At 37.0% G+C, this 26,224-nt stretch overlaps 1 protein-coding gene across 1 annotated transcript in view; it reads left to right on the top strand.

Annotated features, from left to right (window-relative positions):
- Positions 1 to 6: 6 nt before the first annotated feature.
- The window catches only part of Ppp2r3a (protein phosphatase 2 regulatory subunit B''alpha), a 170,222-nt gene continuing 144,004 nt past the window's right edge, over positions 7 to 26,224 (top strand). Inside the window, exons 1-2 of the mRNA XM_048794539.1 lie at positions 7 to 340; positions 21,138 to 21,297. The gene's annotated coding sequence lies outside the window, so the exon portion shown is untranslated. The remainder of the gene's footprint in view (positions 341 to 21,137; positions 21,298 to 26,224) is intronic.

The following is a 26,224-nucleotide window of genomic DNA, read 5'->3' as shown; positions in this document are numbered from 1 at the left end:
ACCTCTGCGCACTTACCGGGGCCCGAGAGTGTGGAAAACGCCTGCCCGGGCGCCGGCGGAGGAGGGAGGCCGAGTGGCCGGCGCCTCCCACTTTTCGGGGCTCCGGGGCTAGTTCCCCCGCACAGTCCTCGGGAACTTGTTAACAGGAAAGCTTGGCAGAGAAGCAAATGCCAACGTTCTGGAAGAACTGAGAGTCACGTCGTTAGGCGCTGAGGCTTTATTTTCCTTCCCCGCCCCCTGCCCAACCTCGGCCCGACTTGGCCAAAGAAGGATGTGTCACCAGCTCGAGGCCGCGGGCGGGATCCCTGCCCGGCTGGGAGCTAGGGTACCTGAAACAAAGGTAAACGGAGGCCGGGCGGATCTCGGCATTGCTCCGCGGCCGCGCTCGGAGCGCCTCGGTGGGTCTCCGCCGCGGTGGCCGGCCTCCGCCTTGGAGGGGCGTTCTCCTGGGGGACCTTTCGATGGAAACCAGCTGGCCGGGCTTGGAGTTGATGTTGCATCCGAACTCTCTTGTGCACACATTATTTCCATTCCTCCCACTCTGGTTAAAGTGTAAGGAAATTTTATCCCGCTTAATTGACGGCAAACGTAGGGGGAGAGAAACTGCTGTTTGTAAATTATAAGGTATTTTCTTATTAGGCAGTGATCTGAAAACAAAATAAATTTTTAACACGTAAGCAGAAAGAGTGATTTGTAATGTCTTTCAAGATCAGAGAAAGCGTTCCTCCTCAAATCTTCATTTATGTACAAAACATCCCCCGCACCTATGGTGCCAGGCATTTTTCTTTGTTCTTCCTTAGTGTCAGGCCTCAGTTTCTTGTAAACAGAGAGAGTACTCAGCGCCGAGACCCTAAGAATTGCCATACTAGGTCAGAGCTTGGGCGTCCAGCTCAGCTCAGCAGGCGAGCAGGCTTGTGTTGTAGTAAAACTCAGGGTGTGTTTGTTGTTGTTGTTGTTGTTGTTTTCTTGGCGATACCTTTAAACAGTATCTAGATTTCTTTCAGTAGTCTCCATGACTTTTACTGAAAACCTTTTAAAAAAAATAAATCTATAGACTTGTAATTTACACCCACAATTTAATCACAGTTATTGTATCCAAATGGCTCTCCCATCCTTTCTGGCAGAACTTATATTGTGATAAACTTGCGGGGGTGGGGTGGGGAGGGAGCTGGCTATTTTATACAACTTTTATATTGTAAAAGAATATATAAGCTCAGAAATCCAGGACAGAAAAAACAAGTTTAAAAAAATAAAATAAAAAGCTTTTGAGAAGTCTTTATCAGGTCCAACCTGGCTTTTGGGCTCAAAAATAATTATTTACTAGCAATCTGAACATTAAACAGTTAATGATTTATTTGTACTTGTAAGTATTTGCATATTTTAAAACTCAGCTTAACATTCTTGAGAGTGAAGGGGCTGTCTGACTTTATCTTGGTTTGAACTAATTTGGCCTTAAATATTTAGCTGAAACCAACTATCTGAAGAGAAAGGAGTATGCGGTACTTAGTGAGGATACCTGTTCAAACCATCTCTTTGCTTTTAAACTCTTTGGAGACTCCTCATTACTTCTAAGTCCCCAGTGATTTGGCCCCTGCCACCTTTCAACACTGAAGCTTTGCTTCCTCATTGAAGTTTTTCTTGACTTGCCCTCCAGGATCTCCCAAACAGAAACCCACAAACTTGGAGTAGAATTAACCACCCTCTTGAATATTACCATCTTGTGAATCAGGATTTCTCATCTGTGGTACTATGGACATTTTATACCATGTAATACTTTGTTGTGGAGGGCTGTCCTGCACTCCTGGTTAATTAACTAGATATCAGTAGCAACTCCATACACTATTGTAACAATCTAAAATACCTCCAGATATTGCCACACATCCCCTGGGAAGGAGCAAATTCATCCCCAATTGAGAACTATATTCTAAACTAACTGCTGCTTAATACCAGTGACATTGCATTTGTCCTCATTTGCTTATATGTTGGTTTCCTCAGCTAAGCTGGGGGGCAAAAGCAAGCATCATTTATTTAACAAACATCTGAAGGCCTACTTTGCCAGCTGGATGCTAAGTTAAGTCTGGGAATATGGTGGTAAAAGCAACAATGTGGTCTCAGCATTTCTGGTCCTATAGTCTAAAGAAGGTGACAGATGTATATATGAGTAATTGCAGTTACCTCATTACAATTATGTTAAATTCTGGGAGGAGAACAACAGGTTATCTGAATACTTAAAAGAGAGATTTTTGGAAACTAGGGGAAAAGTTTCCTTGGAAAAGTGACCTTTAAGGTGGACTCTGAAGGATAAATAGGAGTTACCAGATGAAGCTTAGAGGGTCAGTATATCCCAGACAGGGAAAAAAAAAAAGTGTGAAGGTCCTATGGCAGAAAGGAACAGCCTTTTCTGGGAACCCATAACCAGTGTGACTGGAGCATGGAAAATGGTGGGGCAGTATGATACAGAATGAAGCTGGGAAAATAGAGGCTACTTGTCAGTGATTCTCAGTTTGGCCTGCTCATCAGAATCACCAGAGGTACTTAAACAGTATAGATGCCAGGGCCTCCTCCAGGCCCATTAAATAAGAATGTCTTCCTTGGATCCCAATAGCCCCCATCAGCCAGCATTTCCCCCATGCTTTGCAAAGGTATGACACTGATGCCAGTTTTATCATTATAGACACTTTTAAGTGGGCATTCAAGCAAATGCATGTTCTTTCTTCCTGTTGTTTACATAAATGGTAGCATACTGTGTATTCTTTTTTTAATAGTGTATTTAGAATCTTTATCTCTTGATATATAGTTTCCTTATTTTGTTGAAGGACTATATAATATTTCACTGGATGGTTATACAACAGATCATTTAGCCACTGCCCTACTGACATTCAAATGATTTTCAGTCTATTACAGACAGTACTAAAAATATGCTAATTCATATGTGTATGAATACATTTGTGGGATAAATTGCTAGAAGTGGAATTGTTCGGTCAAGTAAGTGTGTGTATATGTATTTGCAAATACTTATATTCCTAAATGTTCATTCTGGTCATATGGGAGAGAAAGGTTTGGAAGGAAACAAAAGTGAATGTGGGTGACAGCTGACCCTAATTTAGGTTACTGGGAGTAACTTGGAGAGAAAGCTGGTTGCTGGGACTAAGGTGATAGCAGTGGAGGAGAGTATATGTATAAAGGAGATATATTTAGTAGGCATACTTGATAGGATTTGTTGGTTGATATGGTATAAGAATTGAGGGAGGAGTTCGGTTGTGGATCAGTGGTAGAATGCTCACCTAGCATGTGTGAGGAGGCACTGGGTTCAATTCTTATCACCACAAATAAATAAATAAAATAAAGGTCCATTGACAACTAAATACATATTTAAAAAAAAAAAAAAAAAGAATTGAGGGAGAAAAATAAGTTCCTAGGATGAATTTCTCAGAGTTCTGGCTTGCCCCACCAGGTGAATGATGAAATTTTTACCTGAGATAGAGAACATTGTAAGGGTAGTTTTGAGGTGTGTTTAAATCATTTTTCATTCACATTGGGATGCTGAGACTTTCAAGAATAGGTGTCACAGGCATTGGAAAGGGCAGAATTAGTGGCACAAATTTAAAGGTTAAAAATTAAAGGGTAGGGGCTGGGGATGTGGCTCAAGCGGTAGCGCGCTCGCCTGGCATGCGTGCGGCCCGGGGTTCGATCCTCAGCACCACATACAAACAAAGATGTTGTGTCTGCCGATAACTAAAAAATAAATATTAAAAATTCAAAAAAAAAAAAAAAAAAAATTAAAGGGTATGAGTGAAAGTACCCAGGGCAGAGGTTGCAGACCAGTAGCCCACCACAGAATCTGGCTAACAGATGTGTTTGTTTTGTTTTGCCCATACAGTGGTTTTGTTGTTTAATTCTATGTTAGTTGCCCATACCTTAAAATCTAAAGATTTCCCATGAAAATCAGGATTTGAAGCTTCACTTTAAAAATATGGCACTTCTAAGTTGGCTTTCCTATATGGCAACAATGATTGGAGCTAAGTCACAACTGATCTCAGCTGCTTTCTAGTTCACTACAAAGCTCACAACTCTCTAAAACCTTAAGCCTAACCCGTTTTGATGATTTACTTCCCTGATTCTATAGGCTTTTTGAGTGTGTGATTTTTGGTCAAGGGAGAGTATAGAACAGTGATTTTCATCTTGGTTTCATATTAGGATCACTGAGTGATTAAAAACCACTAATGCTGGGGTCCACCTAACAAGTTTCTATTTCTGTTTTCTTGGTCTGAATTGCAGCCTTAGATTTTTAAATGTTCCTCAAATGATTTCACTGAGCCGTGAAAGTTGAGAACCTCGAAAGAGATTAGTAAGAGAAAAGGGTTCAGGCCTAGTTTGGTAGAGAAGGGTAACTCAGGAACAGGTTATGTGGCCCAAGAGGTACAATGCGATTGCACTTTGCTTGAAGTTTTTAAGTATGTAAACTTAGCTAAATACACTGTACTGTATTTTTAATTAGATGAGAAAGAACCAAGTTTGATTTGCATTTATGTAAATGTGCTATACTTAATGAGCCACTTAAAGGACTTTCAGGAGTAATTTAAACTATTCTTGATTTTTGCCTTAGATGCTTACTTAAGAAGCTAATTCTAGTTTAAGGTGGGTTCTAAAAGGCAAAGGAAGAGAGTATTTCACAAAAAAAGTCATCAGGCAAAGATGTGGACTAAAAATAATCTGTTGACTTTAGCGAGATGGGGTCTTTGACTTTAGTAAGAACTGTTCTAGATTAGAAGAGGCAGAAACCAGATGGAGGTGAATAGGAAGTAAGAAATGGGAATGGTGAATATTTGAAAAATCTTTTCTTTCTTTTTAAAATTATTATTATTATTATTATGTGTGCTGGGGATTGAATCCAGGGCCTTGCACATGCTAAGCAAGTGCTCTACCACCTTAATTCAGTTCAAAAACTTAAGTTTGCCCAAAAAGGTGGAGTGCTGCAGAGGGACTGATGTCCTGCATGTTTATATGGTAAGAAGCTCAATATGTTGGTTACCCACACACTACTAGTTAACTTTTCAGGGACGTAGCTCAGTGGTGCCTCTGCCCCATCTTAGAGGAGTCTTGCTTGTGTTTATTTTGGAGATTTTTGTGCTTTTCACTGAAGAGATATTTTGTCATGACCCTTAAGACTTCTGAAGGGGCTGAGTCAGATGTTGGTGATTAGGACCTAAGTGTCTTGAGTATCTGGAAAGCCATAGAGTACCTAAAGGCCAGCAGTGATCTGGGCTTCAGTGACCCTGACATCATCTTCTATTGAACTGATGAACAAAGACCAGATTGTTGGCTTGTTGAAAACGGAGTACTTGGCTATATTAGGGAATGTGTATCTAACTGTCAGATTTCCAGGAGTAGTTTTTGCAGTTGTATTTTTTCCAGTTAACTTGATATTTTAGCTCAATTTTTCCAATTGCATGCATGTAAAATTTCTCATACTTTGAAATCTTTATCACTGTCTGTGATTGAAGGGTATGGGATGGATATAAATTGGAGATGTAGGCCCTTAATTTAGCTTGGAGAGAAGAGCATTGAACAAACTGGTTTCCAAAAGGTTGTATGAATGTTGTTACCTTGAAGGCTCAGAGTGACTATCTAGGAAGGATTATTACGCATATTGCCATAACCATTCTGTCTCTTATCAGTTTCTGCCTTATTAGCAGCATTAACCTTGAAGAGGAGGTGTTTTTTAAAAATATTATTTTAGTTGTTGATGGACACGATCCCTGTATGTTATTTATTTTTATATGGTGCTGAAGATCAAACCTAGTGCCCTCACATGTGCAAGGCAAGCACTCTGCCACTGAGCCACAACCCCAGCCCAAAGAGGAGGTTTTTAAGTTGTTGTAGTTTAGATATGAGGTGTCCCATAAAAGCTCATGTGTAAGACAATGCAAGAAAGTTCAGGGGTGAAATGATTGGGTTCTGAGAGCCTTAACCTAATCAGTGCATTAATCCAGTTGAATAAATTAACTGGGTGGTAACTATAGGCAGGAGAAGGAGGTAGTTCATTGGAGGCATACCTCTGGGATATACATTTTGTCAATGATGGGTAGGGTCTTTCCCTCTCTGCTTTCTGATATCATGTCCTGAGCTGCTTTCCTCTGCCACATTCTTCCGCCATGATTTTCTGCTTCACCTTGTGCCCAAAGCAATGGAGTTGGCCATCTATAGACTGAGAATTCTGAAACTGTGTGCTCCAAATAGACTTTTCCTCTTCCAGTTGTTCTTTTGGTTGCAGCAGTGAAAAAGTGACCTAAAACAAAAGTCAGTTTTAGGTGTCATGTTTCTAAGAGTTGTGGTCTACACCAGGAGAGAAAACACAGAGGATAGAAATTGCCAGGAATTATTACTGAAGAATGGTGTTTTTTAGTTGAAACATGACCCTATTGCTATACTCTTGCAAACAGGAGCATCATCTTAAAGGGATTAGCAATTGTAGCCACTATTGATTTATCAGATAGGTAGATGATAGTTAACTTCTATATAAAGGTTAGGGTTAGGGTTAGTTCCAAGATGGTTTGTATTGTGAGTCCATTATAAGAAAATAATTTTGTTTGGAAACTTGTATGTGCTTGGGCAACAGTGGGAAATCTATTACTACAAGTACAGTTATGTATCATTTCTGAATGATGGTAGATGGAGGGAAAAGTCCATTGCCATTGTGGTTCAGAGCTCCTTTAGTTTGTGGAGGATGCAGACTGACTGAGTAGGCAAAAGACATAAAGTTAATTCTTAGATACAGAGTTTGGGTTTTTCAAATATGAGCTGTGTGATTGAATTGGGAGGGGGTTTGGGGGTAAGAGTAACCATTTTATCACTGATTTTTCAGTACATCCACAATATTGGGCAACCATCACCACTGCCTGATCTAAGACATTTTTATCACCCCAAGAGGAAACTCTGTACCATTAAGCAGTCAGTCCCCATTCCTTTCTCCCCCTAACAACCACCAGTTTACTTTCTAGCTCTATGAATTTATGTATTCTAAAAATTTTGTATAAACAGAATCATGTAACATGTAACCTTTTTGTCTGGTTTCTTTCATTCAGTATAATATTTATATGTTTCATTCACATCTTAGCATGTATCCAGTACTCCATTACTTTCTTTGACTGAATAATATTCCATTGTATTGATATACCACATTTTGTTTATTCATCAGTTGATGGGCATTTGAGGTGTTATACCTTTTGGCTTTTCTAAATAGCGTCACTAAGAGCATTTGTCTAACAGGTTTTTGCTGAAGTACCTCTTTTCAGTTTGATTTTTGTGTGTGTGTATATAAATCTAGGAATAGAGTTTTGGGGTCATATGGTAAAAGTTTTTGAGGAACCACCAAACTTTTCTATAGCAGCTTCACCATTTTACATTTCTAACATAATATTTAGGAATTCTGGTTTCTTTACATTCTTTCCAATAGTTTTTTTTCTGTTTGGACTGTTTGTTTGTTTGTTTCGGTTGTAGTCATCCATCCTAGTGGGTATGAAGTGATATCTTACTGTGGTTTTCATTTGCATTTCCCTAGTGACTTAATGGTGTTGAGTATCTTTTCATATATTTGTCAGCCATTTGGATATCTTCTTGGAGAAATATCTATTGAAGTCCTTTGGTTTTAAAGTGGGTTGTTTTTGTTATTGAGTTGTAAGAGTTGCTTATGTATTCCAGATATTAGACTTTTTTAAATACTTTTTTTACTTGTAGTTGGACACAATGCCTTTATTTTATTTATATATTTTTAATGTGGTACTGAGGATCAAACCCAGTGCTAGACGAGCACTGTACCACTGAGCCACAACCCCAGCCCCAATATTAGACCTTTATCACTATATGATTTACAATTACTTTTTCACGAATTGTGAGCTGTCTTTTCATTTCTCGATAGTGTCCTTTGCACGAAACTTTTTAATTGTTTTTCCTTGTGTTGCTTATGCTTTTAACATCATATGTAAGAATCCATTACCAAATCCAAGGTCATGTCAATTGACCCCTGTGGGGTTTTTTCCTAAGAGTGTATAGTTTTGGTTCTTACATTTAGGTCTTTGACCCATTTTGAATCATTTTTGTAGGTGAGGGTAGGCCACACTCTGCTTTGTCTCTCTGACAATATCTCCTACCACTCTGTTCCGTTCTTGCTTTGTTCCAGTCATAAACACAACCTTTTTCTTCTTCCAACAAGAAGGTGTGCTTCTGCTGCAGGATCTTTGCATTCTCCCTCACAAAACTTCTTCCTCCTTCATTACTCTCAGGTCTTTGCTAAAGTTCACTTTCCCCAGTGCTCCCTGTCTCCCTTCCCCTTCAAACTCTGCTTCCCAGCACTCTGGGGAGTCTGAGTATTCCTCCTACCCCACCCCTCAAGACAGAACACTTAAGGCTATCCTTCCCTTAGACTATCCCATTTCCTTTTCTTTGATTATTCATCTTTACACTTTCATTTAAGCAGGGTACCTCCAGTTAAAAATGTTTTAGCCAAGCATGGTGGCACACACCTGTAATCCCAGTGGCTTGGGAGGCTGAGGCAGGAGGATCACAAGTTCAAAGCTTGCCTCCACAAAAAGCAAGACCCTAAGCAACTTAGTGAGACCCTGTCTCTAAATAAATACAAAATAGGGCTGGGGATATGGCTCAATGGTTGAGTGCCCCTGAGTTCAATCCCGGTACTAAAAACTAACATAAAATAAATATTTTTTAAAAAATTTTATAAACTTCTTATCCATGAGATCAGAAATTAAAAGCTAAGATTAGTGGCTATGAATGGAAATGTCATTAAGGCTTTCAAAAACCACACCAAGGGACATTTATTCTTTCCATATGGTAGATCACAGGCACATTCCCTGTTTTACAACAATCTTGGGGGTCAGCCTCAGAATACTGCTTTTATGTGTACTGATGAAGATGGTGCTTCTACTATGCCATATCCTCTTGCAAGCCGTGTGGCACAGGTGTTAGCATTTTGTCTTCTCTCAATTTAGTACATTTTAATGATCTTGGTTTTCTTCTGGTAGATCTGGTTAGAACCTCTGTCCCATGGTGAGTCCTCCTAATGAGTGGAGATCCACCTGGTTCTGAGAGTATTGGGATCCAAGCATGGAAAACATTTGAGGATCCCTTGTAATGGAGAGAGTATGTTGATTTTACTGTGGAATGCCCTAGACCCTAAAGAAATCCAGTGATTGTTGTCTCCAAAAAGTAAATTCAGAGGCTTTGTCTGATTTGACATTTCTCAGTCTGTCTGCAAATCTGCTGGCCTTCATGCAGACTTTCTGGTAGGTTCATGTTATTACAGGCTGGAATGGAGGTTGTTTTGATTTGTTGTTTTAAGATAATTATTTCTACTGAATTTTTAACCAGACAGCTGTTGTATAAATATACTCTCTTTACCTTATCTCTTTTCCTAGATGAGCTAATTTCCTAAATGACAAGTAGATAAATTAATATAATTTCAGACAGTGGTATTAGTGCTATGAAGAAAATAAAGTGGGCCTATTCCCCTAATGATGTGTTGTCTATGATTTCCCCCTATATTAATAATTCTTATATTAATAATTTCCTGTATTAATATAAATAATATTTTCTTATATTAATAATTTGCTATATTAAACATTGTTCTTGTGCAATTTTATGAATGTTTATATTGCATAGATTCTGAAAGAGATTTTCTGGATTATGTAATCATGCAATCACAGTTTTAATAGAGATTGTCAAATTGGTGCCCAGGGTATCTATACTAGTATAAAATATTTTATATAACTAATATCTGTTTCTGGTTTTTCAGTAAAATATTTGTATTTTTAATTACACTAATAATATTTAATATATTCACTTTATTAAAAAATTAACATAAGTCCTCATATTCTTGTCAATTTGCAAACTTTGCCTCTTTTTTTAATTTTTTTTTTAGTTGTAGTTGGACACAATATCTCCATTCTGATTATTCATTTCTGTGTGGTGCTGAGGATCGAACCCAGCACCCCGCATGTGCTAGGCGAGCACTCCACTGCTGAGCCACAGCCCTAGCCCCAGAACTTTGCGTCTTAAATAAAAGTTTTACAAAATGGTACAGTGTCTCCTTGTTTTAATTCTTATTTCCCTTTTAATATTTTTAATTAACACATAATAATTGTACATATTTATGAGGTACTGTTCTGACTTGTGTTTTCAATGTGTTATGACCAAAGTTGAGCAATTGGCATATCCATTACCTCAAATGTTTATCATTTCTTTGTGGTTGAGAACATTTGAAATTTTCTCAACTATTTTGAAATGTACAGTATATTATTAACTATAGTTGCCTACTGTATAGTAGAACACTGTGGTTGATATGTTTTCTAAAGCTTTTGATCTTTTGTACTTCTTTTTCTGTCCTTTGAGTTACATAGCAGAAACTGCCAGTTACTTATTTTTTCTTTCTTCCTTCATGTTTAGTAATAGAAACCCCAGCTTTTAGCCATGCCCATTGCTGCCCATCCAGAAAACGGGACTCCTTAAGAGTTAAGCATACCATTTGAATAAGTTTTAGCTAGTGGTTTAGCAGAAAGGTTAGGTGGGACTCTGAAGTCTTTTAATAGAGGAAAGGCACCCCCTTCTTCATCCCTTCACCTCTTCTGTATATTAGAACACACTTAAAATGACTTAAGCATTAGCAGCCATTCTAGACCATCAGGGTCATCAGGTAGGTGATAGGTCAGTGATCAGAAAGCCGGAGTATCCACGCATTTGGTGGAGCCACTCCAACCCTCACCTTCTTTTGCATGAGAGAAAAATGTAACTTTTATCTTGTTTAAATACTCTTATGTTTGTTTTTTTATTATTTGTAGCATAATACATGTATTTTTTCTTATTTATTTATATTCTAGGTACTCACTTTTTATTGAAAAGTGTCACATTTTCCTCCAGTCTGTTAGTTCTCTCCCTTTGTGGTCTTTTTTATTAAATCATTTTTAATTTTGATGTTAATTTTGCGTTCCTGGCTTTTAATTTTGTGAACTTTTTAAAAACTGACTTTTTAAAACCTGACTTTTTTAATGAATGTGTTTTCTGCCCAAAATATATAAACATGAAATTTTTACTTTTTTATTACTTTTATATATTTTTGAAATTTAGATCTTTAATTCCCAAAATTATTTCTATGAATAGTGTGAATGTTCAAATGGCTATCCATTTGGAATAATTTTTATAATACCTGGCATGTTAATTATCAGTTCATAAATTCTCACATATACGTAAGTTGGTTTTAGAACTCTAATCTCATTAATCATTGTTTCTGTGCCATTATTACATTTTTAATTACCTTGCTTAGTCTGTTACATTAGATGGCTCTGTTTATTCTCAGCCCTCCTGCTCTCAAATTCTTTCCTCTGTGTTCGGTCTCCATACCACTCCTGGCCTTTTGGTTTGGAACCCTAGTATGTATCCCCTTCCTGAAGTTGGATTTTCCCGCAGCTCTGCTTTACCAACCGATTTCCATATCTTCCCCATCTCCCCAAAACCCTACCACACATACACACACACACACACACACCTACCTCTTTTATGATAGTGAATGAAAAATTTACTGCTGAAATTGTGATCACAGAGCCCTACTAGAGGTGGTAAATTCAGACTTGTTATCTTTGATTAGTTTTGTTTAGTTAGGTACTATTCTTGAGCCCTACATGACCATATTATTTTACCTGAAATTATCTGTCTTAGAGACAGATAAGTACTTCATGCACTCTTCCAGTGGGAAAGCTCAGTGCAAAAATGATCTAATAATCTTAGCTGTGATAAGACCTCACCAAAGATACAGTCAAGACTGGTTAAATAGAGGGCATCAGTGGGACCACAGAATAGGATACAAAAGCTGTATCCAGGGAAGGAGCTAAGAAATGGTTTCTGTTGAAGGTCACATCTAAGAACTGTGATGGGTCAGTTTAGAGAAATCTGTATTACCTTATTTTTGGGAAAAAAATATTGTTTAGTTATAGGTGGACACAGTACCTTTATTTTTTATTGTTATGTGATGCTAAGGATTAAACCCAGTGCCTCATGCATGCTAGGTGTTGTTCTACCTCTGAGCCACAATCCCAGCCCCTGCATTACCTTCTTAAGTAAGCATATTTCCATTGGACTTTTACCTGCTCCCTCTACCCCAGTTGAGGATCTGACAATTCATATATTAAGAAGATATTGTAGAATTTCTGTTTTTTGAACTGGCTACACGTTGGGTTATAAGAACAAATAAATTGTAGTGACTTTCTGACTCATCTGCTTCTGCTTCTAAGTTTTTTTTTTTTTTGTTCAATGACTCTTTGCATTGAATCTTTGTTTTGTATTTGTGTTTTCTCCTAATTCAATTTCATGTTTTACTCTTCCGTTAAGTTTCTTTAAATTGTTTTTTCTTGCCCTGACATTTGCATTCTTTCACATTTAGAACCTACTGCATTTTCCATTTCCCTCCTGTTGATTTAATCTCACAGATCACTTTTTTTTGTTTTGTTTTTGTTTTAAATTAAACTTTTATGCTTGCACTTATAGCATATTTTATAAATAATTGTATTTATGGATATTATGCCATTTATGAATATGCTTTTACTTATGCTCCAGTTTGTTTTATTATTGAACAAACTCAATGCCTTAATTATTCTTAAAAAGTTTGATAGTATAATCTGAAATTCAGATAGGTAGCATTTATTCATTGGTTTTTAAAACTCTAATTCTAACTTTTACTCCATTAACTTTATCTGTTATGATTTTGTTTTATATAGCTATTTTACATGTCACAGTTTCATCATTCTCTAATATGTTTATTGGTTTTCAGCCTTTCTAAAAAACAAAACTGGGATTTTTAAAAATACCCTTTTCTTTTATGTAGATTACTATGTTAATTCAGTGTTTCAATAGGCTTTCTGTCCTTCCCTCCGTCCCTTCCTTTCTTCCTTCCTCTTACTAAGATTTTGAGACCATTCCTGCTTTAGAAGTTGAGAAACTTGGCATATTATGGGAGGGAGACTAAGGTACTGACTATCCTAGCTCCTTTAGCTTTCATGTAGACTTAGCTTTGGACAAAAAGAATGGTTGACATTGAGAAACCTTAACTCAAATCACAGCTCTTATAATTTCTGAGTAATACTAACAAGTTTTTAAACTTCTCTTCAGCCTCAATTTCCTCATCTGTGAAATAGAGATAACACTTAAGTTCAGCGTTGGCATAAGAATTTAATTAGAGCATACATTTAGATGCTCAACACAGCCAGGTACGGGGTCACATGCTTGTAATTCCAGCTACTCAGGGGGCTGAGGCAGGAGGACCCCAAGTTCAAGACCAGCTCAGCAACTTAATGAAACCCTGTCTCAAAAAAAAATTTTTTTTTAAAGAATTGGGGATGTAGCTCAGTGGTAAAAGTACTCCTGAGTTCAATCCTCAGTGCCACCAGAAGAAAAAATGCTCAGCATACCCTTATCATATATAAATACAGTCATGCCTCACATATGATGTTTCAGTTAACAATGGACTGAATATACAATGGTGGTCCTCATAAGATTATAACAGAGCTGAAAAAAACCTGTTATTTACTGTGTACAGAGCTGAAGAAGAGATAAGAGAAAAGGAAACTTCAGGAGATAAAAAAGAACTCCCAAGAAAATTCACAGTGAAGAGTTTAGCAGAAGCTTCTACAGACCTCAGCATGCTCCTTAAAAAGTTTAAAAATATGGACCCCCACACCAAAAAGTTTTTATTAATAGAGAGGGATATTCAGAGTACATTATCTGCTTGCAAGCAAATCTGTGGTGGATGGAACAAAGAAACAAACCAAGCAAACCACATGGATGCACTTCTGATAAGAGTGACACCTTAACAAAAGCCTCAGGCAGGTCCTTCAGGAGGGATTCCAGAAGAAGTCACTGTTATCAGAGAAAACAGCCTCATGCATGTTATTGCCCTTGAAGACTTTCCAGTAGAACAAGATGTGGAGGTGGAAGACAATGATACTGATGATTCTGACCTGTGTAAATCGAGGCTAATGAATGTGTTTGTGTTTTTACTTTTAGCAAAAGTTTAAAAAAATTTAAACAGAAAGTTTATAGAATAAGGATATAAAGAAAGAAAAATATTTTTGTGCTATATAGTGTGTTTGTTACTATATAACAGCCATAAAGTTAAAAGTTTATAAAGAAAAAGTTTTAGCAAACTGTTTAATTTACTATTGAAGAAAGAATTTTTGATAAGAAGTTTAGTATATCTAAGTAGAATGTTTAAAGTCTACAGTAGTGCACAGTAATGTCCTAGGCCTTTACATTCACTCACCTCTCATTCACTAACTCACCCAGAGCAACTTCTAGTCATGCAAATTCCATTCCTGGTAAGTGCCCTATACACACATTAAAAATCGTATTATACCTTTTTTTTCTCCTTTTTCAAACAATTGATTTATGAAGGAAGTATTACATACAACTCACTACTGGGAAACTACTACTTTTAATTTTAAGCAACACCTAAACACTAAAAAGACAGCCAGACTTATTTATTTATTTTTTAAATTTATTTTTAAAATTTTTTTTGCATTACGATTTTTAATACACCATTATACAATAATTTATCATATTTCTGATTATATATAAGGTAAGTTGACACCAAATCAGACTTATTTTTTTAATTTGTTCTTTTTTAGTTATCCATGACAGTGAGTGTATTTTGTCAAACATACATGGAGTATAACTTCCCATTCTTATGATTATACACCATGTGGAGTTACATTGGTCATGTATTCATATATGAACATAAGAAATTTATGTCTGGTTCATTCTACTGTCTTTCCCATTCCCATCCCCCCTCCCCTATCAGCATTTCCCCCTGCCTGGTGAACCTCCAGGGTCATCATAACAAGATACTTTTGTCTCTACTCCAACCTTTCATACATACATACATACCAAATGTGACCCACCAAATGTGAGTCAGCATCTGCATATCAGATAGAACATTTGGATTTTGTTTTTTTGTTTTTTTTTCTTTTTTGTCTGACTCACAGAAAGGACTTCTGCTTTTGAATCCTCCATGATAAAGTAGCTTGCCCACTGACTGAAAACAACTGGAAATCTAGACATCATATTTTTAAGTCACTGGTTAAAGCTGAAAAATCATGATACTGGGATGAGGAAAAGAAGTTAGAAGAGCTCTTAATTACCTTAGATTGCTATCAGGAAATATCCCAGAACTGTATCCTAAGAAGGGGAAACCCAAGAGGATATGAGAGTCTCCTGAGCTGACCTATCAGTGATTAGAGTACACAGAGTATAGGGACCTACCCTGACGTGATGGTAGCCATCTTGCCCACCAGGTGACGCTGACATACATTCCAAATGCTGCAGGACAGTCATTAGGATAGCTGAATATTCTGTGCTGAGCACTGCCACCTGGGCTGTCTCCTAACTAAAGTTTGGCATGTTGGTTCTTTTGCCGTATTTCTATTGTATCTTTTCTATGTTCTGATATGTTTACATACACAAATACTTTTAAATTATATTACCTATAGTATCATTACAATAACATGCTGTACAAGTTTGTAGCCTAAGAATGTAGGCTATACCATATAGCCTTGCTTGCTTGCCAGTGCATTTATCAAAACATATTCCCATCATTAAGCAGTGCATGACTGTACTTCAGGAATGATGATGATGTAATAATATTAATCTTCCCTTTGAGTGCCTGATGAAAGAAGGGTCATCATAACAAGATACTTTTGTCTCTACTCCAACCTTTCATTCATACATACATACATACATACATACACCATTCCTGCAACTTAAGGAACGTAGACCCAAGATAAGCTGCAACAACAAAAGATGTCTAGTTCTCTACTTGCCTTTTGTTATCTGTTGATGGTAGCATGAATTCCCGCAGAGTGTGGTCTTATGCCTGATGTATTGCCATTCCCTTAACTCTGCCAATGGAGGCCTATATAGGGATGATCTTACTACAAATTCATCAGTAGATTCTTTTAAATGATGCTCCCCCAGATGTGTGGTTATTAAACTGTACCCTTAGATGGTATAAAGGCTTAAGAGTTTAACCATTGGAGAAAGTGGCTGAGACAGGGTAGAGAACAAGATCAATGTTTTGTGGAGATAAGATTAGGAAACTAAGAAACCAGGATATCAGATTGTTTGGATGTTAAAATCAATAAAAATTAGAACAGAGCAGTGTTAGAATGACTGTGAGCCACACCCTAAAACTATTGAAGAATCAAAGGAGTGATCTTGGGGAGTCATAAATGACTGCCATAGGAAAGGTAGTGGGTAGTCAAATCTGGTATGTGATTCAGAACAACTGGAGAATGTTCTGGATATTAGCAGAGAGGAATAAGAAGGGCACTTACCAGGCTTTTTGTTTGAGGAGTGTGGAAGAGAAAGAGTCCTCATCTAAAAGGGTTACGGGGAAAGCAGGATCTTCAGGAAAGAGATAAGTTTCAGTTTAAATAAGAAGATGAAAGAAGTTGAAAACTTCTGAGAAGAGGTCAAGGATATGAGGATTTTGCTGATAACTACCACAGAGCTCAGTGGAAGGGTTAAGGTTTCAGGGGGTATGAGGGGTAGAGACTTAGATTTTATCATTTCTCCCTTAAGTACATCCTCAATTCCTTTGCTTCCTTCTCACTTCAGCAGCCTCACTTGGTTAAACTATAGTACCAGTTAATCTAATTCTTTGCCTATTCCATGCATGTTTAATGCAAGTCCTACTGAACTTGAATTAAATTTATGATCATAATTTCAAGTGGACCCTAAGAGTTACCTGGCAATCATACCAGATTTCCCCAGTCATTTATCTCAGTTTCATCTCCTCGAGAATGACTGTTTTGTATCTTTAGTCTTTTCACATATTCAATCTCTCTTCCTCACTCTTCACTTTCAAAGGATGTCCTTGCTTCCTGTCTCACTGAGTAAACCGATTTAGAAAAGGACTTTTATAATTATAGCTACCTACCACCTATAGTAACATATATTTTGTTTTTTCTCGTTACCAGGAAAGAACTAGCCAACTAGTACTTTGCAATTCTCTCATGCCATCAGTTTTCTCCTCTTCTAGATCATTCTCTTATGTATAAAAATATGCTTTTATTTCTTCTATCTTAAAACTAATAGTTCTTGACTCCACTTTTCCCTCTAGCTATTGACTTATCTCACATGAACTTTACAGCAAAACTTCTTGAAACAATTATCTGTATTCTTTTGGTAAATTTTTCTTTGCTCATGTTTTAAACTCAAACCAGTCAGACTTCTTCCACAGTTTCATCAAAACCACTCTTTTCAGTTATCAGTGATAACCCCCCAACTGTCATTTCTTTTTATCTGACATTCTAGAGCTGAGTTGATTATTCTCTCCTCCTTGAAACATCTTCACATGGCTTCTAAGATACCTGTCAAAAATTATGAAGGATCTAAGATTTTGCCTGATTTGTAAGTTAACAAGTTAATCTGCCATAAATTCATGAATATTGGTAGAAGACACAGACTTTTGGATCTGAGATAGAAGGTTATTACAGCAGTAGCCAGAGAATCAGTATTTTTGTACTAGTTTTCCTTGGCCCCATTTTTCCTAGGACAATGTGAAGAAGGTAGCTAACATGCATGCATATTGTTTTGTATTATTGAAAAGGAAACCTAATCTGAAGGAGATATATCTTTATTGTATTGGGCAATAATTCTTTCCTTTAGAGGTCTAGTCTCCCAAAACTCTTCACTATACAAACATTTTGGGGAAATAGTCCAGAACTATCATTTATCACTGACTACCAACATTGTCATTGCCTCACTTATACAGAAATATGACAGACCCATGGAGAAGTGTCTATAATAGTTCCTCCCTTTCTGGCCACTTCTTTTCAGTGTCCTTTGCTAATTTCTCTTTCCTTTCCCAAACTCTGGATATATGCTGCTTAGTACTGCAGCTGCTAGCTATGTGAACCTATTTCAATTACATTTTAGTCATTCAGTTGCATTAGGTGTATCTCCAGTGTTTAGTAGACCCTGTGTGTAGTAGCTCTCTCTCAAGTGATACATATAATGAGAATATTTCATCATCACAGAAAGTTTCGTTGGCCAGCACTGTTCTGCATGTTTGAGTACCACAGGGCTGTCTTTAGATGTCTCCTTTTTACTTTCTGTAATCTTTCTTTCCTTGAGTGTTTTATCAAATTTAATGACTTTATGATTCCCAAATTTCCAGCCCAGATTCCAGCCCAGATATCTGCTAGATATCCTAAAAATGTGTCCAAAACAAAAAAATATCAAACTCCATAGACAATACTGCAGTCCTCATTTTGCACTGTGTGGAAGTACATATTACCTGATTATCACACCAGTAGTGATGCTAAATTTGACTAATATGTTAAAAATAGTAACTTTAAGAGCTTTGTATTATAAATTTACATTTTCCTTTGTGATTAACAAGTGAGGCTAATGTTATTTGTTTAACCCTGTGAGTTTAATACTTTTTAATTAAGTAATTGTTTTTTCAAGTAAAACCTTTTTTGAAGATCCTGTATCTAAAAAGATAGAGTTGCTGTTCCTGCTGCAGTGGAAGATGTTTAGTTTTAGCAGCTTCCGAAGGAACTCTGACAAGCAGTGTGTAACCCACAGAGCCTGTGCAAACTCTTGAGGAAGTGGAGGCTCAGAGAGGATACACAAAGTCTTCCAGCCATCTAGCAACTTAAGATAAAGGCTCAGTACACATTAGAGCACAATTTGGGGAGCTCTTTCACTTCCTTGCAAAACTGTGGTTGTGGATGATCATTAGAACAGCGCTTGGTTTTTTTTCCTGGCAGTCCACCCACTCTTTTTAGTTGTCTGAGTGAGTTCTCTGACATTCTATCTGTTCTGCAGATGTGAAGATTTGAAATTACTTCATTTTTAGTGTGTTACAGTCTTTCTTTCTTTTTCTTTTTTTTTTTTTTTTTTTTTTTTTTTTTTTTTTTGTTTTCCTTTTGGAAATTATTCTTCATCCACAAAGAATTCCTGTTTCAGACATTATTCATCTGTGTCTGGAGCACTAAAATCTCTTGAGCTTCCATATCTCCTACCTCTTTCCACCTTTAGAATTCAGAATCCTACCACAGCTGATGTCAGTTTTAGCATTTGCTTCTTGCTTCCTTTCTGTATCTTACACAGCCTGGTGTACCTTAGTAGAGAATTGAATAAATAAATTTAGTATTGTATATAAATTTGTGTGATAATAGATTTTTATTTTCATGGAAAGAAGTTTGTTCATAGTAAGTGGGGAAAACAGGAAATAAGCTATAATCTCAACTTTTGTTTTAAAGAAATACACAAAAAAACTCATGCCTGTTCATGTATATATGTATGTTTAAACCCAAAAAGGATATTTTTTGACACATTGACACTACCTCTTTGATCTTTGTTGCTTTCTTTGTCTTTCTGACTTTATTCCAGTATGTCTTACTTCTATAGTCATTACTTCTATCATGATTAAACCTATTTAAAACAAAAACCAGAAATCATTTGTCATGTGCCAAAGTCAGTTCCAGGTTCCTCTCCATGTCACTGCCACCTATACCATTCTTTGGGATTTTTCTCTTATCCAATTCAAGCAAATTTTCTCTGACCCTGTGCTTCTGTTTATTTTACCCTAGAATTGCCTACTTGGCTCTGTGAATTCTCTGTTCGCTTGTGTCACAATGAACTCCTCAGGAAAGCAAAGAAGGCCATAAAAATTATGTCCTAAAAGGAACTGTCTTTAAAATGTTATCTCCATCACGGTTCAGGAGGAGCTCAGTAAATAACTATTGAATTAATTTACCTATTCTTTTTTTCTCATTTCTTTTATCCCATAAATTCCTACAAGACAGAAGACGACTTGTTTTCTGCAGTGTGCTGAACATTTTGGTACTTAAGATAAATTAATGAACGAAGTATTTTTAAGAAATATATCCATAGTTTACATAATAAAGATAAAATTAAGATCTCTTTTCAGCTTTGACCAGAATTTGTGCTTACACCAGGGTGTAGGAAGGCACAGAATTTAAAGGTAAATTCTGCTCATAGTTTTCTGATCATGAGTTAGTCACTTAAGCCAGTTACCCCCTCATGGATTCTCTCTGGAGTCTGCAGAGGCCTTCTACCTGGCTTACTTCACTTTGTCTTGCTTTCCTAAGTCTGTCCTCCACAGTACTACATAAAGTGCTCTACCTACAGTTTAAATCCAACCATGTTTCTCCTCCCTCTCCATTTGAAAAAGAGTTCTCTGAAGCAGTTACCTCTGTCCTACCCCTTTAGCTTTGGCTCCTGGAAGCCAGCTTGACACTTGAATATAAAACCAAACTCCTGGTAACTCCCATGCCACCTTCTGTATTGCTCCCTCTGCTCACCCAGCATTTCCCCTTCTTTCCTGTGGTCAACTACTTCTACTGTTCTCCAGGACTGGGTTTAGTTGTCCTCCCTCTTGGGAACTCTTTCCTCCACCTAAAGATTAGGTATCCTCTTTTTCTCCCCACTCACACTGAGAGCTACATGAGGTAATACTGTAGAATTGGGCTATCTCGAAGAGTACCTAGTCTGAGGTAGTACTCAAATGTTTATTAAACAGTATACATGTTCTTCCTAAACTGTCCCAAGTGATTTTTCCCCATAGAGAATGCTATCTGAATTTTTATATGATCTCCAAATTAAGAAAATATTTAGAAAAGGAAAATGTGTGATTTAAAATACTATCAGCTAGACAGAGACAACTATTGTGATGTTTTGGAATATATAATAGAAATTTTTTGTGTGCACACACATGCACTGGGCATTGAACTCGAGGTCTCACAAAAGCTACACAAGTGCTTTACCATTGAGCTGCACCCCTAGCCTGAGAATTTTTTTTAATTACAAAACTATATAAGCTTAACCACAAATTTTTATTTTGGAGCCAGTTCTCAGGGAAATCCATAGTTTTGCAATTAAATATGAATAGCCAGTTCATTATCTTCCATCAAATAATAAAAAATAGTTTGCTGGCAAAATATAACATTTTCCTAATTGAAACCAAGAAAAAAAAAACAAGTTTTGTTTTTCTCATGTTGTCTGGACCTCAAAGCCATCTTTCAGCATGTTTTTTTCCCACCCCGCAGAGGAGAAGGTGAAATCTCGGTGACTGAAGTAACTTGACCAAGTTATCAGACTACCAAAGTAGACAGTACAGAAGCTGAAGCTGGACCAGGAGCTCCTTACTGCCCACCTGATGCTTTTCCCTTAACCACACTTTATTCCTCTACGGGAAGAAAGATAAAAGTAAGTTTTAAAGCACTTCCTAATTTCTATATGCTCAAATTAGGCCTGCTCCTGGAATATTATTATATTACTTTTAGTAATATTATTATATTACTAAATCTAAAGTGTTAATTTTTCTTTCATATTACATACATAGTTTCTTTGAACATCAGAAAATAATCCCTTTTGAGACGAGTTCCCTTTGTCAATTTATTTTCTCAACTATATTTGAAGTGAAAATAAATTGAATATCCCAGGTCTCGTCATTTTATCCACCAAGTAGTTCTATGGGTACCTGTTTTGTATTCCTCTTGACTCTTCTCTTAGAAGCAATTTCCATATTGAGTCATCCATGAATGATTGCCCATGTTTTCCAGGCAAAGCAATAGTTTTATTATTTTTAAATGACTCATTACTTCTGAATCATCACACCTTCTGTACCCTGTTAAATAAAAAATTTTAAAGACACTTCTAAAATTTCTTCTGCTCTCAGCTTTTAAATGACCCACTAACTAACATGGATATTCTATCAGTGCTTTCTTGTATCTACAGTTCATGTTGATCATTTCTTCTTGAACTCTTTCATCAGCTGAGATAAAACAATGGAATTTCTTTACTTCATACTGCCTGCTCCAGATGTTTCCTGAAATGGAACAAATAAATAGCAACATAAAAATATTTGTAACACCTTTCTGTACTTTCCATCATTACATTTGTATTGTGTAAAGTTTTATTAACTTCCCAACTTTCTTTATGAAATTAGGAAGAAACACCCATAAAAGCAAAATAAGCTCTGATGTTTGTTAAACAAACAAACTTCTCCGAATTCAACATCCAACAAGTTGGAAGAAGGAAACACTTTCCTGCCTTGAATTCAGTGACATATTTTGCTGGTTCTCCACCTGTCTTTTGAATATTCATTTTGTCTCCCTTCTTACATCCTTCTCCTTGCCTTATGTATGCCAGCCTTCCTCAGAATTTTGTACTTGATCTTTTCACGTACAGTGCATGCTAAGTCTCATCTATTCTTCTGGCTTTAAAACCCTTATCTTTGATACTTACTCCCAAATCTTTTTCTTCAACTCTGTCTCTTGCTGCCAAGTATATCCAGCTGAATGAGGAGTGTCTTCTGAGTGTGTCACTGAAACATGAAAATAAAGCTGAATTCATTTTTACTCTACCCTTGACCCTCCAGCCAGCCTTAGCTCTACATCTTCATAGAGATCATCTTCACATCTCCCTTCAACTTATTTTTAATTTTTAAAATTTGTAATAAATATTACTTTCATGTTTAAAGAATCATTATAAAAGGCTTTTTAAAAATTACCATCATTACATTTGTATTGTGTAAAGTTTTATTAACCAGTTTCCATTCCCAAGTAGGCATACTCCTAAAAAACTGTCAAATTTTTCTTCACTATTTCTTCTTCTGTTTATCTTCAAATTTCTAAATTCATACTTATTGCTAATTCATCATTCATTAATTTTAAACATTATGAATTTTAGCTCTCAGCCTGTTTTACCACATTGACAAAATAAAGGATAAAAATTATATGGTCATTTCATTAGATGCAAACAAAATATTTGATAGAATTAAAAACACATAAAGTTTTATAAGACTCAACAAATTAGAAATAGAAGGGAGTTTTCTCAGCCTGATAATGGGTATCTACAAAAAGTCCTACAGCTATTATCATACTTAATGGTGAAAGACTGAATACTTCTTCCCTGAAATCAACTACGGGGCAAGGATTTCTGAATTCACTGCTTCTATTCAGCATTATTGGAAATCCTAGCCAGTATGGCAGCAAGGCATGGTAAAGGTAAAGCTGTGTCTATTCTCAGACAATACAATTATCTATATAGAAAATCTCAATGGATTTACACACACAAAAAAAATACAATAAGCGAATTTAGCAAGGTAGAAAGTGATAAGGTTGATCAGCTGTATTTCTCTGTACCAGCAAAGAACAGTATGTAAAATAATAGTGTCATTTTAATTAGCATAACAAGACATATTCGAGAAAAATTTAATGAAAGTCCTGAAAACATTAAAGAGCATCTAAATAAACAAACAGATATACTATGTTTGTGGACTGGAGACTTGATACTGTTAAGATCTCTATTTTCACCAAATGGAAATTGAGATTGAATGAAATTCCACTTAAAATTCCAGCGGGCTTTGTGAAGATTGCTGATTCCACTGTTTTTGTGGAAGGCAAAGAACCTAGAATATCCAAAACAATTCTGGGGGAAAGAATTGAGAGATATGATTTATAATTTTCATACTTACTCTAATTCTACAATAATTAAGGCAGAATAGGATCAGTATGTATGTGTGTGTGTGTGTGTGTGTGTGTGTGTGTATGTATGTATGTATATATATACATACACACACACAAAAAAAAAATTATAGGGAATTCAGAATTAAGCCCCACATATAGTTGGTTTTCATCAAAGGCTCCAACATAATTCAGTAGGGTCAGTAGTCTTTTTTTTATTTGTGGTTCTGGAGATCAAACCCAGGGCCTTATGCATGCTAGGTAAGACCTGTACCTCCAAGCTGCATACCTAGCCCCAGAATAGTCAGTGTTTTGAACAAATGTTGCTAGATGATCTTCAAACTCAACCTCATAGCATACATAAAATTAATTCAAAGTAGATATAGTTTTAAAAATAAAGCTGAAACTATAAAACTACAATAAAGAAAAAAAAGCTCAAAAATCTTTGTGACCATAGGATAGGCAAAGATCTCAGCATACAAATGTATTAATAATAAAAGAAAACTGGATTAATTGGACGAAAAAATTAATAAGATTAAAATGTTTACTCTTCATGATAGCACACACCTATAGTACCAGTTACTCAGGAGGCTGAGGTGGGAAGATTAATGTATCCAGGACCAGTCTAGAGATATAGTGAGACCCTGTCCAAAAACAAACTAAAAAAACTTCCTACTTTCAAAAGCTATTGTTGAGAAAATGGAAAGAAGCCACAGACTAGGAGATGGTATCTATATCTAAAATATAAAACAGAACTCTTAGAATTGAATAATAAACATTAATGTGTTTGTATCCCTGTAGTATGCTGTTTTTAAGTCCTTTGGGTATAGACCCAGGTGAGGGATAGCTGGGTCAAATGGTGGTTCCATTCTCAGTTTTCCAAGAAATCTCCATACTGCTTTCCATATTGGCAGCACCAATTTGCAGTCCCACCAGCAGTGTATGAGTGTACCTTTTTCCCCACATCCTCACCAACACTTATTGTTGTTTGTCTTCATAATAGCTGCCATTCTGACTGGAGTGAGATGAAATCTTAGAGTAGTTTTGATTTGCATTTCTCTAATTGCTAGTGATGATGAACAATTTTTCATACATTTGTTAATTGATTGTATGTCATCTTCTGAGAAGTGTCTGTTCAGGTCTTTGGCCTATTTATTGATTGGGTTATTTGTTTTTTTGGTGCTTAGATTTTTGATTTCTTTATATACCCTAGAGATTAGTGCTCTATCTGATGTGTGAGGGGTACAGATTTGCTTCCAAGATGTAGGCTCTCTATTCATCTCACAGATTGTTTCTTCTGCTGAAAAGAAACTTTTTAGTTTGAATCCATCCCATTTATTGATTCTTGATTTTAATTCTTGTGCCAAAGGAGTCTTATTAAGGAAGTTGTAGCCTAATCCCACATGATGGAGATTAGGGCCTACTTTTTCTTCTCTTAGACACAGAAATATCAAGAGATGAAATGATTGAATTGTAAGAGCTGTAAACCTAATTAGTCAATCCTAGCTGGAATGGACTGACTGAGTTTTAGCTGTAGGCAGGTGGGGTGTGGCTGGAGGAGATGAGTCACTGGGGGCAAAGCAGGGGGTGCCCTGAAAGCATTGTTCTTCCTGTGGTCCATTTTCCCTCTCTTTTTGCTTCTGGACCCCACCATGAGCTAGGCAGCTTTTTGTTCTGGGCCCTTCCTCCATGATGTACTGACTCATTGTGGGCCCAGAACAATGCAGACATTTTCTATGAATTGAAACTTCTGAAGCTATGAGCCCCAAATAAACGTTTTTTTCTCTAAGTAGTTCTTGTTAGGTATATCGATCACAGCTAAAAAAAAAGAATTGAATAATAAAAGACAACCCAAGGATTTGAATAGACTCCTCACCAAAGAAGATATATATGAATTTCTAATAAGCATATAAAAATGCTCATATCATTGAATCATCAGGGAAATGCAAATTAAAGCCACACTAAGATACCACTTCACACTAAGATGACTAAGATAGCTCTCAAGTGTTGCTAATGAAAATGTAAAATGGTGGGAGATCCCGGCTGACTGATCCGCACGGCCCGCCACACGGCTACAGACGGCGGGGCACCACCGAGAAGCGACCAGCAAGCAGAGAGAAGCGTTGCTGTGGATTCTGTGGAATCCTGCCGGCTGAGCTCCCACTGAGCCCCGGGCTGAGTTCGGGATTTCATACGGGGAAGGAAGCGGTACAGTTCTATCCCCTACAATGGAAACTCCACCAAGGAAACCAGCGGCCACCATCTTGGAGAGCTGAAGTAACCACCGCCACTCTCCGACAGATTGCAACAATAAAACAGGTGTGTGTTACTCAGCTCAGCTCCCATACAGTGGGGAATTCGCATAAAATCTTTCCTAGGCTTTCCGGGGGTGGGATTATCAGAGCAAGCCTGCATAAAGACACGGGGAAAACTAGAGACACCTGACTTTCAACTCCTCCTCCCATTAGCGGTGAAAACGAAACCTGTCTAGCCAGCGCTGGGGGAGGGGCAAGCGGAAAAAATCAAAACAATAGAGTGCTAGGGTTCCCAATAGACACCCTCCACACCCAACAAACGGCAGGCCCAGAGTACAGTTTGAACTGCCGAGAGGCATCACTCAGGGGAAATCTGGTCTAGCAGGAGAAACCAGGACTAGCAGGAGAAAC

This window comes from Marmota marmota, unplaced genomic scaffold (assembly GCF_001458135.2).
Source record: "Marmota marmota marmota unplaced genomic scaffold, marMar, whole genome shotgun sequence".
NCBI lineage: Eukaryota > Metazoa > Chordata > Mammalia > Rodentia > Sciuridae > Marmota > Marmota marmota.
The sequence above is the reverse complement of the archived record's forward strand: the minus strand, read 5'-3'. Positions and strand labels throughout refer to the sequence as shown.